This window comes from Betta splendens, chromosome 2 (assembly GCF_900634795.4).
Source record: "Betta splendens chromosome 2, fBetSpl5.4, whole genome shotgun sequence".
Lineage (NCBI taxonomy): Eukaryota > Metazoa > Chordata > Actinopteri > Anabantiformes > Osphronemidae > Betta > Betta splendens.
In genome coordinates, this window is record NC_040882.2 from 24,446,110 (window position 1) to 24,458,149 (window position 12,040).

At 48.4% G+C, this 12,040-nt stretch overlaps 1 protein-coding gene across 19 annotated transcripts in view; it reads right to left on the reverse strand.

Moving 5' to 3' along the window:
* The window catches only part of LOC114851028 (adhesion G protein-coupled receptor L3-like), a 160,724-nt gene extending 150,441 nt beyond the window's left edge, over positions 1–10,283 (reverse strand). For 6 of the 19 annotated variants that reach the window (XM_055514613.1, XM_029142548.3, XM_029142546.3 and 3 more), the window contains exon 1: positions 9,249–10,267. The gene's annotated coding sequence lies outside the window, so the exon portion shown is untranslated. Of the gene's footprint in view, positions 1–9,248 lie in introns of all 19 variants that reach the window. The other 13 variants (XM_055514602.1, XM_041069826.2, XM_029142547.3 and 10 more) reach the window with 5 other exon arrangements.
* Between the last annotated feature and the right edge of the window lie 1,757 nt (positions 10,284–12,040).

The following is a 12,040-nucleotide window of genomic DNA, read 5'->3' on the forward strand; positions in this document are numbered from 1 at the left end:
TCACCGCAAATGTCAAACACCGCCACCCGAAGGGGGGGGCAGGGAGGCACATGCACAGAGCGGAGAGACCGGATGGATGCTCGCTAGCAAAACCTAAGCCTTTGAAGTGTTTCCAACTTCCCTGCTAATTGGCCAGGTTGCACTTACAGCGACGGCCCATTCTCCCTACGTAGAAAGTCCATCCACCTTATCAGACGCCAAACATCCCCGTTATTTATACCAACCGACTTGCAGCTATGAGCTTTTAACCAAGTCTTTTAACCATTTGAACCGGAACACACCACGCACAGTTACCAGGTTGTAACCAACGTGCAACTCAACTACAATTGTGAGAATATGCTGGCACTGCATTAAAAATATTTCTCCCATTAGAATTTGGCATCATGTTGCAAATCAGTAGAAACGATCGCTCAGAACGTTTTACCTGTGATATGTAGATTAACATGATGTGCTTTTTAATCATCTCGGAATCAGACGATTGAGGAAATCAAATTATACTGAGGCCTGGGAATTTAATCCAGTGGTGGCAGCAGTACATCATGAAACTAAACAGTGATTTCTCCTGAGAACCATAGTGACAGTCAGCACATACAAGGTTTATGTTACTGGGTCACTTTTAGGTCAGGAAAGAGATTTTACAATGAGTTGAAGAGGTCATGAGATCTGTTCAGCATATTTTGCATTCCATTACAATTGCATATAGGTCTAGAAAAACAAAGTGCCAGCGCCTGGTAAGAGAGACAGATGGCTGCCGGAGTGGGGTTTCTTATGCATGAAGAACTGTCGCATCTGCTGGTGCGACGGAGCAGAGCTGGCGGTCAGGGGACGTCCTCAAGGAACCGGCATCTAACGACAAGCAAACAAACGCCGGGCTGCCGTCCACTCTCAGAGGAAGCCGTCTTTTTATAGAGTCATCTCGCAGGAACCCTGCTGGGACCTGAGGGAAGTCTCAGCGGTCGCTGTCCTGATACACAGGTGAAACTAAAGGTGGCTGGAAACTCCCAGAGCCTGAACGCATCATTAGAGCAAACCTGGATAACTCATGTCATTTATTAATCAAAGGAGATAAACGCACAGTGACAGATCACAAAGAACGTTTAAACTCCATCAAGGTGAAGTGCTTGCGTGGCCTCTGTCCAGACCTGCTACCACTTCCCATTCAGCTCCACAGCATTTCCTAATTAGATGAGCGGCCTGATGTACAGCACATGCTTTCATTGTAATCAAAACAAGTCGCACAGACCCCGCGACCGCAGCGCTGCAATGGACCGCTACTGTCTATCCATCACTCGCTGCATCCACAGGTGGGAGGGAAGAAGCATCCAGAAGCAACACTCGATGCCTGAACAAAACAAGCAGCCTAGCCTTCCGCCGCGCTAACGCACAGCAGACGCCCCCGCGGAGGGACCTTCGGCCCCGAGCTGCGAACCGTCCGGGGCCGTCTCTCGGCTGCTTTTCTCTGAGAGAGGCCGCGCTGACAAGAAACAGTGGAACGACACAGGGAGATGCTCGCGGCCGGCGCCGGTCGAGGGCCGACGCTGCATTGCACATGGGATTAGCGGGAAAAGAACAAAGCGTCGGGCGAGCGAAACGGTGGTCCCGGGTGCAATGGAGCAGGGTTACGGACACCCATTCCGAGGCAACGACTGCTCGCGGCTTATTAATCACTGTGGGCAGAGGCTCGGAGCAGGGTTGACCTCCGCTGACCTGCCTGAGCTCACTGCCTGGTGACGCGCTGCAGCTTCCCCAGCTCCTGCGCGGCGCTAGCGTGCTGCGCTAGCCTCACTGTAAGCTACATTTATTATGTATGAGAGGGTAAAACGGGTGCATGAGGAGATTAGAGGAGCTTAACATTTTGATGAGATTAATCTAGCTATCAATCTTTGCATGCATGCAGTCGTACAGCAGTTATAATGTGGCAGTCGATGAACAAATAACATTTATATCTCTGCAGTATAAATGTTTTGAGCTCTGCGGGCATTAACTGGAAGAGGTTTATGCGGGAATTTACATCAGGACCACATCGAGTGTATGAGTGAGGTGGGAAGCAGCTGCAAGTATCAATGCAGCCCCTGTCAGAAGATAGAGTATCGCTGTGGAGAACAGGAAGGGAGTGGATGTCAGCTGCCTGGAGAGGACGAGCCGACATCTCAACTCCCGCTGTCTGTCATTCTGTCGTCCCGGTGATGTATGGATGTGATATGGCACCACTCAACCCAGCGAAACCAGTCAATCCCAGCGTGCCCAGGAATGCCGTGGTGAGACAATGCGAGACTGTGACCCTTGTTGTGGAATGACAGGACTGCACAGGAGGAGGGGAAAGGATGGGCTTTATCGCTGGAGGGGGGGGCTGCTTCATTCCATAATGCTTAGCTTTACAAATACTGAAAGACACTATTTGGATCAATCAGCTGGTGGGAAGTTTAAAAGTATCCGTTAATGGGTATCGCCCTCAGAACAATGCAGCCTTGCTGTTGTTTTAGTGGGCATTATGTTTTTAATCTCCTACATGAAGGGGTCAGTGAATAAAATGTTTGAATAAGCGATCGATGATAAGGCCTCAAAGCGGCGTGACGCCCGTGTGCAGGCAGACGAGGGGACAGGCCCCCCGCGTCGGCTCCTCATCCACGGGGGCGCCGTTATCTGCTGCTTATTATTTGGCTGAATGAGCCGGAGCTGGGCTCGCGGGGACCGCTTCTGACATAATGACTGATTACAGTCCTGTGGCTCCCCCTCTAAGAAGTCCCACGGTTCAGCATCACAGGCGAGACCAGTGGGGTGGGGGGCGGGGAGGGACGCCGGGTGGAGGTGGACGGTCGCCCACGGCGACGGCGGACGGCTGCGAGTCCTCGAGGCGTTGCGACTGCCGCGAACGCCACTCCACATCAGGTGCCGGTTAATGGGCGCCCCTTCAAAAGCGCCAGGTCTGCAATCTGCAGGAAACGTCGGCAAATAACACGCCGGGTACCAGACTTCGCTCTCGCATTGTGAGGACTATATCTGTCACTTCTCTTTCCTGCAGACGCATGATTCATGAGGCGGCGTGCAGACATTAAGCCCGTTAGGCGTAATACGTGTAACATGAACCATGCATAATGCATGGCCTCATGAGCTCACAGTGCATCCTTACTTATGAATGTGGCATACAGATGCATGCAGCTGTGACAGCAATATGAAAACAACACAGAACAGGCTCTGTCAATAGCTGCGGCTCCCGAGCAACAAGGGAAGTCATTCTGTCAGCACTTTTCAAACGCCAGCTTTCAGGCAGTCAATTAGGTTCAAGGTGAGACAAAAATGTGTTGTCATTTAAACGGTTTTGCTCCACTGGGGCGGTGCACCAGTTCAGTCATCTCCTTTCCAGGGGTGACAAAAAGCTGGCAGGGAAGTTTATATTTGCCAGTGGAGCCACCGTTGTGCTGTTATTTCACTGGGATGAAGCGGCGAAGCTCATGAAGACAAGAAGGAAAGAGGAGCCGCTGGCTTAAAGGCGCTCGGCCCCGTCAGACTGTACCTCCTGCTGCCGCGCTGCTAAATCCAATCCTGCGCTATTGATTAGGAAAATCTATTTGGTCTGAGGGGAGATGCTGAGATGCAGCCATACATTTTAAAATCAGATTCGAACTGATCAACTTAACAAATATGCATTTGCCTAATTAGAAAACAAGCAACCAGCCTCACATGACAGCAGCATAAATCCTTCATTATGGAGCCGTCCACCTGTATGAAAATACTTTAATTATCTTGCTGTAAAAGCGCTTCTAGCCTCCGTAAATCTTATCAAGTATGAATGAAGAATTGCCGTTTTAATTTGAAAACACTCAGCAGACTTGTAATCAACGTTCCTGCAAGGCATTCGTACTCGATGCTCCATTACAAGCGCCTTTCAGCTGGAAGGTTTAAAGTACGGCCGGGTGAAAAAGTGTTTTAATAGAATTTTCATTCTAGTTCTTGAGCGCAGCGACATGTTTAGGAGATGTCAAATTACAGAGGAGCGCGAGGGGATTGTTGAATGGTCATAACAGACGCAGAGGCGGGGTCCCGAGGGGCCGAGAGGGGCCCCCGTGCGAGAGCCAAGGCAAATCCATCCAACATCAGCAAAGGGCTGCAGCAGAGAAGTAAAAAGCCTCAAAGGAAACAGTGAACAGATGCAAAAAGTACTAAAAGGATTCCAAACAACTATTAGAGAGCGACGCGGTGACCCCACCGACATGCAAAATAACGAGAAAAGCAAACTACAAAGGGATCTAAATGCGCTGGGAGGAATAAGTCCACCTATCTCTGATTTAACGTCTGGCAGCGCTCTTCCGGCTTTGCCGTAGGCCGAAGGCGCACGTTCCCCGACAACGTGTAAAACGGTGAGTGTGGAGTTGCAGGAAGGGCGCGAATGTGCTCCTGAGATTCGCAGATGCAGCAGGTTGTGAACGAGGAAGCTATCTTCATTTCTCTTCTCTGGCCAATTAGTGGTCAGATCAGGAGGTCCCGGTGGTTTAGGGAGGCGTAAATACTAACCGTCATTTCCATTCATTTGTATGCCGCTGCAGGTGCACTACCTTATTATGCATTCAAGGCCGAACCTGCCTCCCAAACAGGCCATAAATTAACTTCTTTTAGAGCTTCGGCGTCAGAGAAGCATTGCATCTTTGTTTGAATCCCCTTCACTGGTCTAAAGTTCACAAGAAAAAAACACCCTTTAAAACCAAAGGAAACCCATCAATATTGTTAGAGAAAAGCTCGGAGCCTTAGTACTGTAAAATCTACATAGAGCAGCAGATCAGGTTTAACAGAGTAGTAAAGAGCTTGATGTACTACGGCTCCGACGGCCTTTGTCAGTTTGATGGTTTCTGGATACCTTTTAACACCACCGACCCGGTCGTAAGAGCGGCCTGGATTGCTTTAAATGCTAAGTTGACATTTTTTGGGTCCATATGTGCGCAGCGGCAGATGTGGCCGTAGCAGAGGAAGAGCAAAGAAACGCACCTTTAGGCGTTCGCCTGCAGGTGGCGCTTCGCGTCGGAATGGGCACGGGCCCAGGACGGGTCCCCTTCGCGAGGCGGCTTTCGTTTCCGCCTGCAGAGCTTGTCGAGCATTAAAATGCGCCTGCTAAGTGTTTTGACCCCCTGGGGATAACTTAACTAAGTGTCAAATTAAGGGTGGAGGGGGGCCGTGCACATAATTAAAACCGCAGCCTAAAACACAGCATTTTTTCAAGCACAGTGTCACCAGCCGTGGTAACGTATACACTGGAGCTTGATAACGCAGCGACCTTACAGGCATTTATTAAAATCGAGTGCGCGAATTAAAGCGACGTGTGAGTGGAATTCAAAGGCGGCTGCAGCTCAGCGCCGTCGCCCTAATTGGTGTTACGCGCAGGAGGCAGCGTCCTTGTCTAAAACCATCCTTGTAGTCCCGCTCATTGTCAGGATTACGCGTCAAAGAGGCAGCACCGCTGAAATATTTCCATGACCTCACCCTATCCTCAACACACCAGGCTCGCTGGAGTGGTAGAAAATCCCCTGCAAATCCGTTAGCGATTTAAGGAGGCTCATCAATACCCCACACAGCCTCGCGCTCTCTCATCCTAACCACTTTTTGGGTTGTAAACCAGCCACGGAGAGAAGGCTCCGGAATTAATTTGATAATCCTCATCGCGATGCCGGTAAACGGGCTCTGCGGTGGAAACAACGGCCCGGTTTGCAGGCGTGACCGGCTGCTTCACGTGGAGCCGTTTGAAGCTGGGGAGACGGCGGCAGCTTTTTAATCACAGGTAACGGCTCCGGCGGCTCCTTCGTGCTGCATTTGTACTTTCTGTTTTATGGACCTTTCAAACCCTCCGTGTGCGCTCGATGCCGGCTCGTGATAAACACGCGGTGAAGTATTGATGCCGTTCACTCCAAACTTGTCGACCTTTTAACATATATTCACAAGCCTCGGGTTCCGCGTCTAAGGCAAACGATGCTCTTTTAAAGGCTCTTATCCGTTATCCACGCTATTCTTTGGCTGCTCCTCTCAGCCGTCGTGGTCAGAATCAACAAACTAATTGTCCGTTCTTTCAATCAGCCACCAGTTGAGCCCTCCATCTCAACTGTAATGTGCAATTTAGCGTCGAGGGGGCTGTGAAAGCTGGTGTCAAAACCTTTGTGTCCGAGGTCTTTATGAGACAGGACAGCTAAAGCTAAAGGCACAGACCTCGAGGACCTTTCCTCAGCAGTTTGCCTTTTCTTTTTTCTCTTTGTGGCATTCCTGCCAGAGAAAGGCCCCAGCAGGCCAAGCTGCCTCGCTCCTAACAGCGTGATAGCTCCAGTCTTCGGGACCTTACACAAACCAAGGGCCTCAGTGTAACGGCATACACAACAGCAGGTTGCCGGCCTGATACAGTACTTCTACCATAGGACTCAAGACTGCCTCAAAATGCGTTTAGTGGTCCCACATTCAGACTGGCTAAAACTAGACAATGAGCAAAAAGGTCCCTTCGATGAGGTTGAATCCAGCCACTGGGATAAACAGTGAATTATGATAAGGTCATGTTTAACAAAGCGAAAGGTCACACATCCTGGTTAGATTAATGCCACGTGACCTTTGCTTCTTTTGAACCATCATGTAAATAAATCCAGTTAAAACTGAATAACAGTGATTTGCAGTTTGGCTGCCAATCTCAAGGATCATGTGTTTTTTGCTTGCTTTTTTATTTGCACACTGTACCTTTGTTTTTTCCTTAACGCAATTCAGTGATTTTAAAATTAGGTTGTTGTTAAAACAATAACGTACTCTCTGACTAATTACATGCAGCTCGACAGGAACCAACCGACATTTTCTTCACTTTAATTCCAGTGAATGAGACGACTGATGTGAAACCAGCAACGCTGCAGATGGGGCGTCTGGATGAGGCGACTGAATGGTATCCATGGACACCATTTGGTGCAATCTGTTTCTGCTTACTGTAAACCAATGCACAGCCTTTGATTGGGAATGAAATGTAGGGTGACAATACTTGAAGCTGCCATCTGAGAAAACACGAGCAGCACATGACCTTGAACATTACAACCAGATTTACAGTCTTCTGCCAAGACACCACAGACCAAATGGTGAAATACAATAATAACAAGCATGTCTTTGTTCATTAGGTTTGGCTGTAGTAGTTTAAGCTACGGTTCCATATGTACACAGCTCATCCAGAAGCCTCTGAAGGATGACAGTCCAAAGTGGTTCGTCAGTGAAACCACTCACTGCACTTAATCTGAGCCATGAATCTGTGCCCCCTCGTACGATAACCTGATGGAGAAAATTGAGGAGCCCGGGTCTCCATTCATACAGCAACGGCAAATTGGATTCCCCCCCCCGACTTCCAATTGTATCCAAAACGGGAAAAAAAAAATCAAATCACATAAATGGAAATGCCAATGGAAAGAACAACGACGCTCGATCAACGGGGCGAATTAACTGGGGAGTGATTACCTACGATACGAGTGACTCAACAAAGACAAACGTGCCTCCTTCTAATTAGGACACAGCAAACTAACCCACATTAGTGCAACACAACGCAACAGGAGGAAAATATATGACAAAAGATGGCCCCTATAAGGCCTCTAATGAATTCACTCACAGTTCAGATTATCTGAACGGTAATGTTATTGTCATTTGCAGGAGCTGGAGAGAAAAAAAGGCATTTCAGGAACAGTAAGAACATTAAATACATACAGTACAAGGAGTGAACCCAGCCGGGACTCGAACTCAATGTGCATTCCCACCTACTATCAATATCACACAGTGTTTATTTACCCGAGATAACCAATTCAATCAACATGTACTACAGTGGCTCATATCCAGCACAGTATCTTCCAATAATGGACTGCAAGATAACAACAGCTCCAACAAAAGCAAGGGAGCGTTTATTTTATTTTCCTACAGCGCTGCCCCGTAGGATGCTGGGTTCAACTGCTGTTATATTAAATATAACTCGGATTATATTCCACCAGGAGCAGCATTTACATGAATCAAAAAAGGGGGATGTGAGGCTGAAAACAAAGCGCAGGCCGACATCACGTTTAGTGCGAATCAAACGTCCCCTTGAGTTCAGCCCCGAGGAGGAAGTGATGGAGGAAACGATATGTGTGCGTGTCATCTGCTTGAGGGCGCGTCCACCAATGCAGATTATGTGACAGATGGTACCGCAGTCCTGGAATATAATGAATGTAATTGTCAGAGGAGGATAGAACCAATCGTGATGGATCACATGAAGCTGTAATATAAATAGAAAATAGAACTGCTCGTCTCTGTTCACCTCCAACTCAGCAGATACGCACCGGAAACCTCCAACCCCGGTTTCCAACAGTGAACTGGACACGATGGGAAGGAAAACTTCACATGTAATTGTAAGTGAAAGGCTCAGATGGCTTTTCCACTTTGATTCTGATGCTGAAAGACAGCGTGTTGTCCGCACATCAAAGCATCCAGCACAGTGGCCCCTCAACCCTGCAGGACAAGAACGCGTTCACCGCTCTCTCGTTCCCTCTGTGCATCAAATCACGCCATTTGTTGTGTTGTTTCACTGCAATGGCTGAAAGAAGCCGGAGAACCCAAAGCGCTGCAAATAAACATCCACGGCGTGTTATTGCGTCTGCATCTCTGATATTTGATATTTCATGCGTGCCTGAGCCACCAGGAGGAATGCAGACGCTCACACCACCGCATCCATCTCACACTCCAGTACATTTCCAACAACAAACGGCAACGGACAAAAGCGGGCCAGCACTGGTGCGTCTCCGCGTCCGAGACGCACGGTGCACGCCTGACAGACGCCGCTGCTCCACATGCATCACACAGAACCGACGGCGATGCAGCCACAAAATAAAACTTCATTCATGGCCAGGCAACCTGACGGAACTTCTCCACAAAGGCATTTCACCGTCACACGCTCCTTCAACCACCGAGAGAATGACTTACATGTACACGGAGACGTTAGACCCGAATCCAAACCACATCAATTAGTCCGGCCGGAAATTGAAAAGTACATCTTGCCCATCGATATGTTGCGCGTTTTCCGGGCGACGGCTGCACCTGAACGCATCGACAGCTCGGTGGAAGTAATTAGGAGTTGAGCGCGCGGCAGCGCTGACATTGCGGGGCGCAACGAAACGTGGCTGCGGGGTGTCATTCACGGGCTTCACTGTCGAATCTGCGGAGAACTGGTGGGAAAATGCGCACCGGCGGAGGCGCATACGCCGCGCGTGGGGGGACGTCACACTTACCGCGGATTTAGAAGTTACTGGCGAAACGGAGGGATCGCTTTGCGTCCTTCCATTCAAAGTAGCGGCGTCGATTTCTCCCCCTGAATGTCTCTCGGGCGCCGGGGAAGGTCCGTGCGCGCGACGCGGATTGCGTCGAGGAGACGGAACGACGGGTCCAAACGGGACGCCCGCTGTCGCTCCGCTCAGTTATCCTCGCGAAGCGATCGCGTCAGTTTCATCCGCGGCGCGTGTTACAATCCCGAGTCTTGGCGCTGGCGCAGGAGAAAGAGCCGCTCGCGAGCGCCGTATCCACGCTGCCGTCCCTTACATCCCCTTAAGTACAAGGCGTCCTTCTGTGCGGGGGCTACATCACGTCCCGCAAAGCCGAAAGCCCGCACCACTCACGCACGAACACCCACGGGGAAAAAGAGAGGGTCCAGAAACGTCGGGTGAAAAGGGGCTCCGCGCGCTGAAGGGAGTCCAAGTTCTCGCGCTTCAAAAACTGAGCCGTCCGCGACTGTGACAAACCAATTGTGCGCACCGGCTGGGAGTAATTCTGTGCGGAGACCGAGGCTGTGGAGCGCCTGCGAAAGGTGAGAGGAAAAACTCGGATGTGGATTCGCCGCTCTCGCCGTATACTCGGGCTCCACCTAGCAGCAGAGACTAGATAGCACGTAGAAAGCCTCCCCAGCCGCAGTCTATGCTGCCCGAGGCTGGCAATGAGACCTATGTTATATTACATTCTGTCTGTGCGCCTGCTACTGTAATATTTATAGGATATCCACTGCCTCTCTGTCAAAAAAAAAAAAAAATTCAATACACTTGAAAATGCAGCTGGTAGAAGAAGGTCCCATCAATAGTTCAATTCCTACCACGTAGACGGGAGGTTTTAGATGATGATTAGAAAAGCCAAATGTTGACTAATGTTTTAGACGCTCCGGCTCACGAGCAGCGCACGTGCGTTTGCAGAGATGTAAATGTAAGGAGTGCATTCATTCAAATGCCGCACGTAGTCATGATGCGGGAGGCTCGGGGTACTTTCTCTCGCTTGGAGCGTGTTATTGATCAATGGCATAAGTTTGCTGGAGGCTGTTGCGGCGTCTTTTCATCTCGGCGTGTCTAACATTATTTCAGCCGATCCTGTGACAGGCGCGGCACAAAACACACAATCTCTGCCCCGAAATGTGAAAATGCCGATGACCAGTGAACGCTTCACCACCTGCCGCACACTTGCAGCTGGAGCCAGCCAGCTTTCAGCCACTCCATCACCCTATAGCCAATTAATCACTTTAATAACCTAATTGCAATCAAACAATAACAAGTAATCATCTAATCACTCACCCAGTGCTCCACTAATGAGTCAACGTGAGGCAGACCTGTTAGAGCACTCTTCTGCATGTGTTTCCTGTCTGAGAAACACTTCGAACCCCCTGAATGCGCCCATGAAAAATAAGCGGCCGCCTGCGTTATCTCGCCGCGGCACCGTTTTCACATGCAGCCCCGACGCAAATGGATTCCTCCAGGTAGAGGACTGACCAAAGCTGCCTGCCGTGCACTTGCATAAACCAGGTGGCTTCAAAGCGCCGCGCTAAGTGCCGTGCAATGCACTGCAGCCATCTCGACTGTATGAAACACACGGGCACGACCGAAAAACAGCCCCCATATTAACCCTTATCCTGGAAACTGCACTAATGCGGATTCAGATGCCAACAGATTAATAGAAGGCTAGTCAAATTCAAATCAGCTCCTTTTTATCTTCTGAATAAGCGACTCTTGGTGATTAAAGTGTAAACAGCTTTGAACATCTCTGAGTGAAATGGAAAAGCCTTTCAAAGACATGGAAATGAGTGGCAAGTTAGACCCCACCGCATCTAGAAACGGTGGGAGCCTTGACTGAGCTCCATCAATGCACTGTAGCAGGAAGGTAGTAATAAAACAGTCATAAAAGTCACTTGTACTTCTATTCAGTGCTTGTCAGTAATATGAAGTCTTATTTTGAAACTGTAAAACTAAGCAAAGGCTCTGATCAGACAACAGTTTGATGGTAATAAGAGCCGTGCAAAATCAAACAAGTCAGATTTTATGCTAATAAAACATATCCATCAGCAACTTAAAACGCACCTTTTATTCTTTTATCGTCTGTCGCCCCATTTACAGGAAGTGGATTTGTTCCTTCCTCCAAGCTGGAGGAGATTAGGCTATGCTAATTCCAAAGTAAGTGTCCTCAAGACGGATGACTTCACTGTCAGATAAAAATCCTTTTATTTCACGCGACGTGTTCTTCCAGGATTTCAAAAATTACATTTATGCTCATATGCTTCCTCTAAATAGCAAAATGATATTGGGGTGAAGAGTTTCTACTACATTAAATCTAAACCCACACACCCTTTCTCATCGTTATGCAAACTGTAATAGAGGATTCCCATCGTAAATCGAAAAGGGACTTCTTTTATTACAATTACAGTAATTAAAGAAAATAGTGAAATCAAACAGTTCCTCTTGTGATTTATAGCTTTAAGAACTGATCACATGATTACTAGTAACTAGAAACAGAGCATATTATTAGTTACTGCAAGTTTAAAGTTTTATATTAATAAAATATAATTCATAATTTAAGTTCTAAATGTATTAAAGATATAAGATGGCAAAGTACAACGTTGATTCAATTTTTGCATCCAAATTATATATTTAAGTGTGTGTGCAATAGTGAGTATATGAGTAAAATGATTCTATATAGTGTCGCTGCATCAGTTGGATATGACGCTTGTGCTGTGTGAGTTTCTCTGGGTCTTGTTGAAACAGGATAAACATCT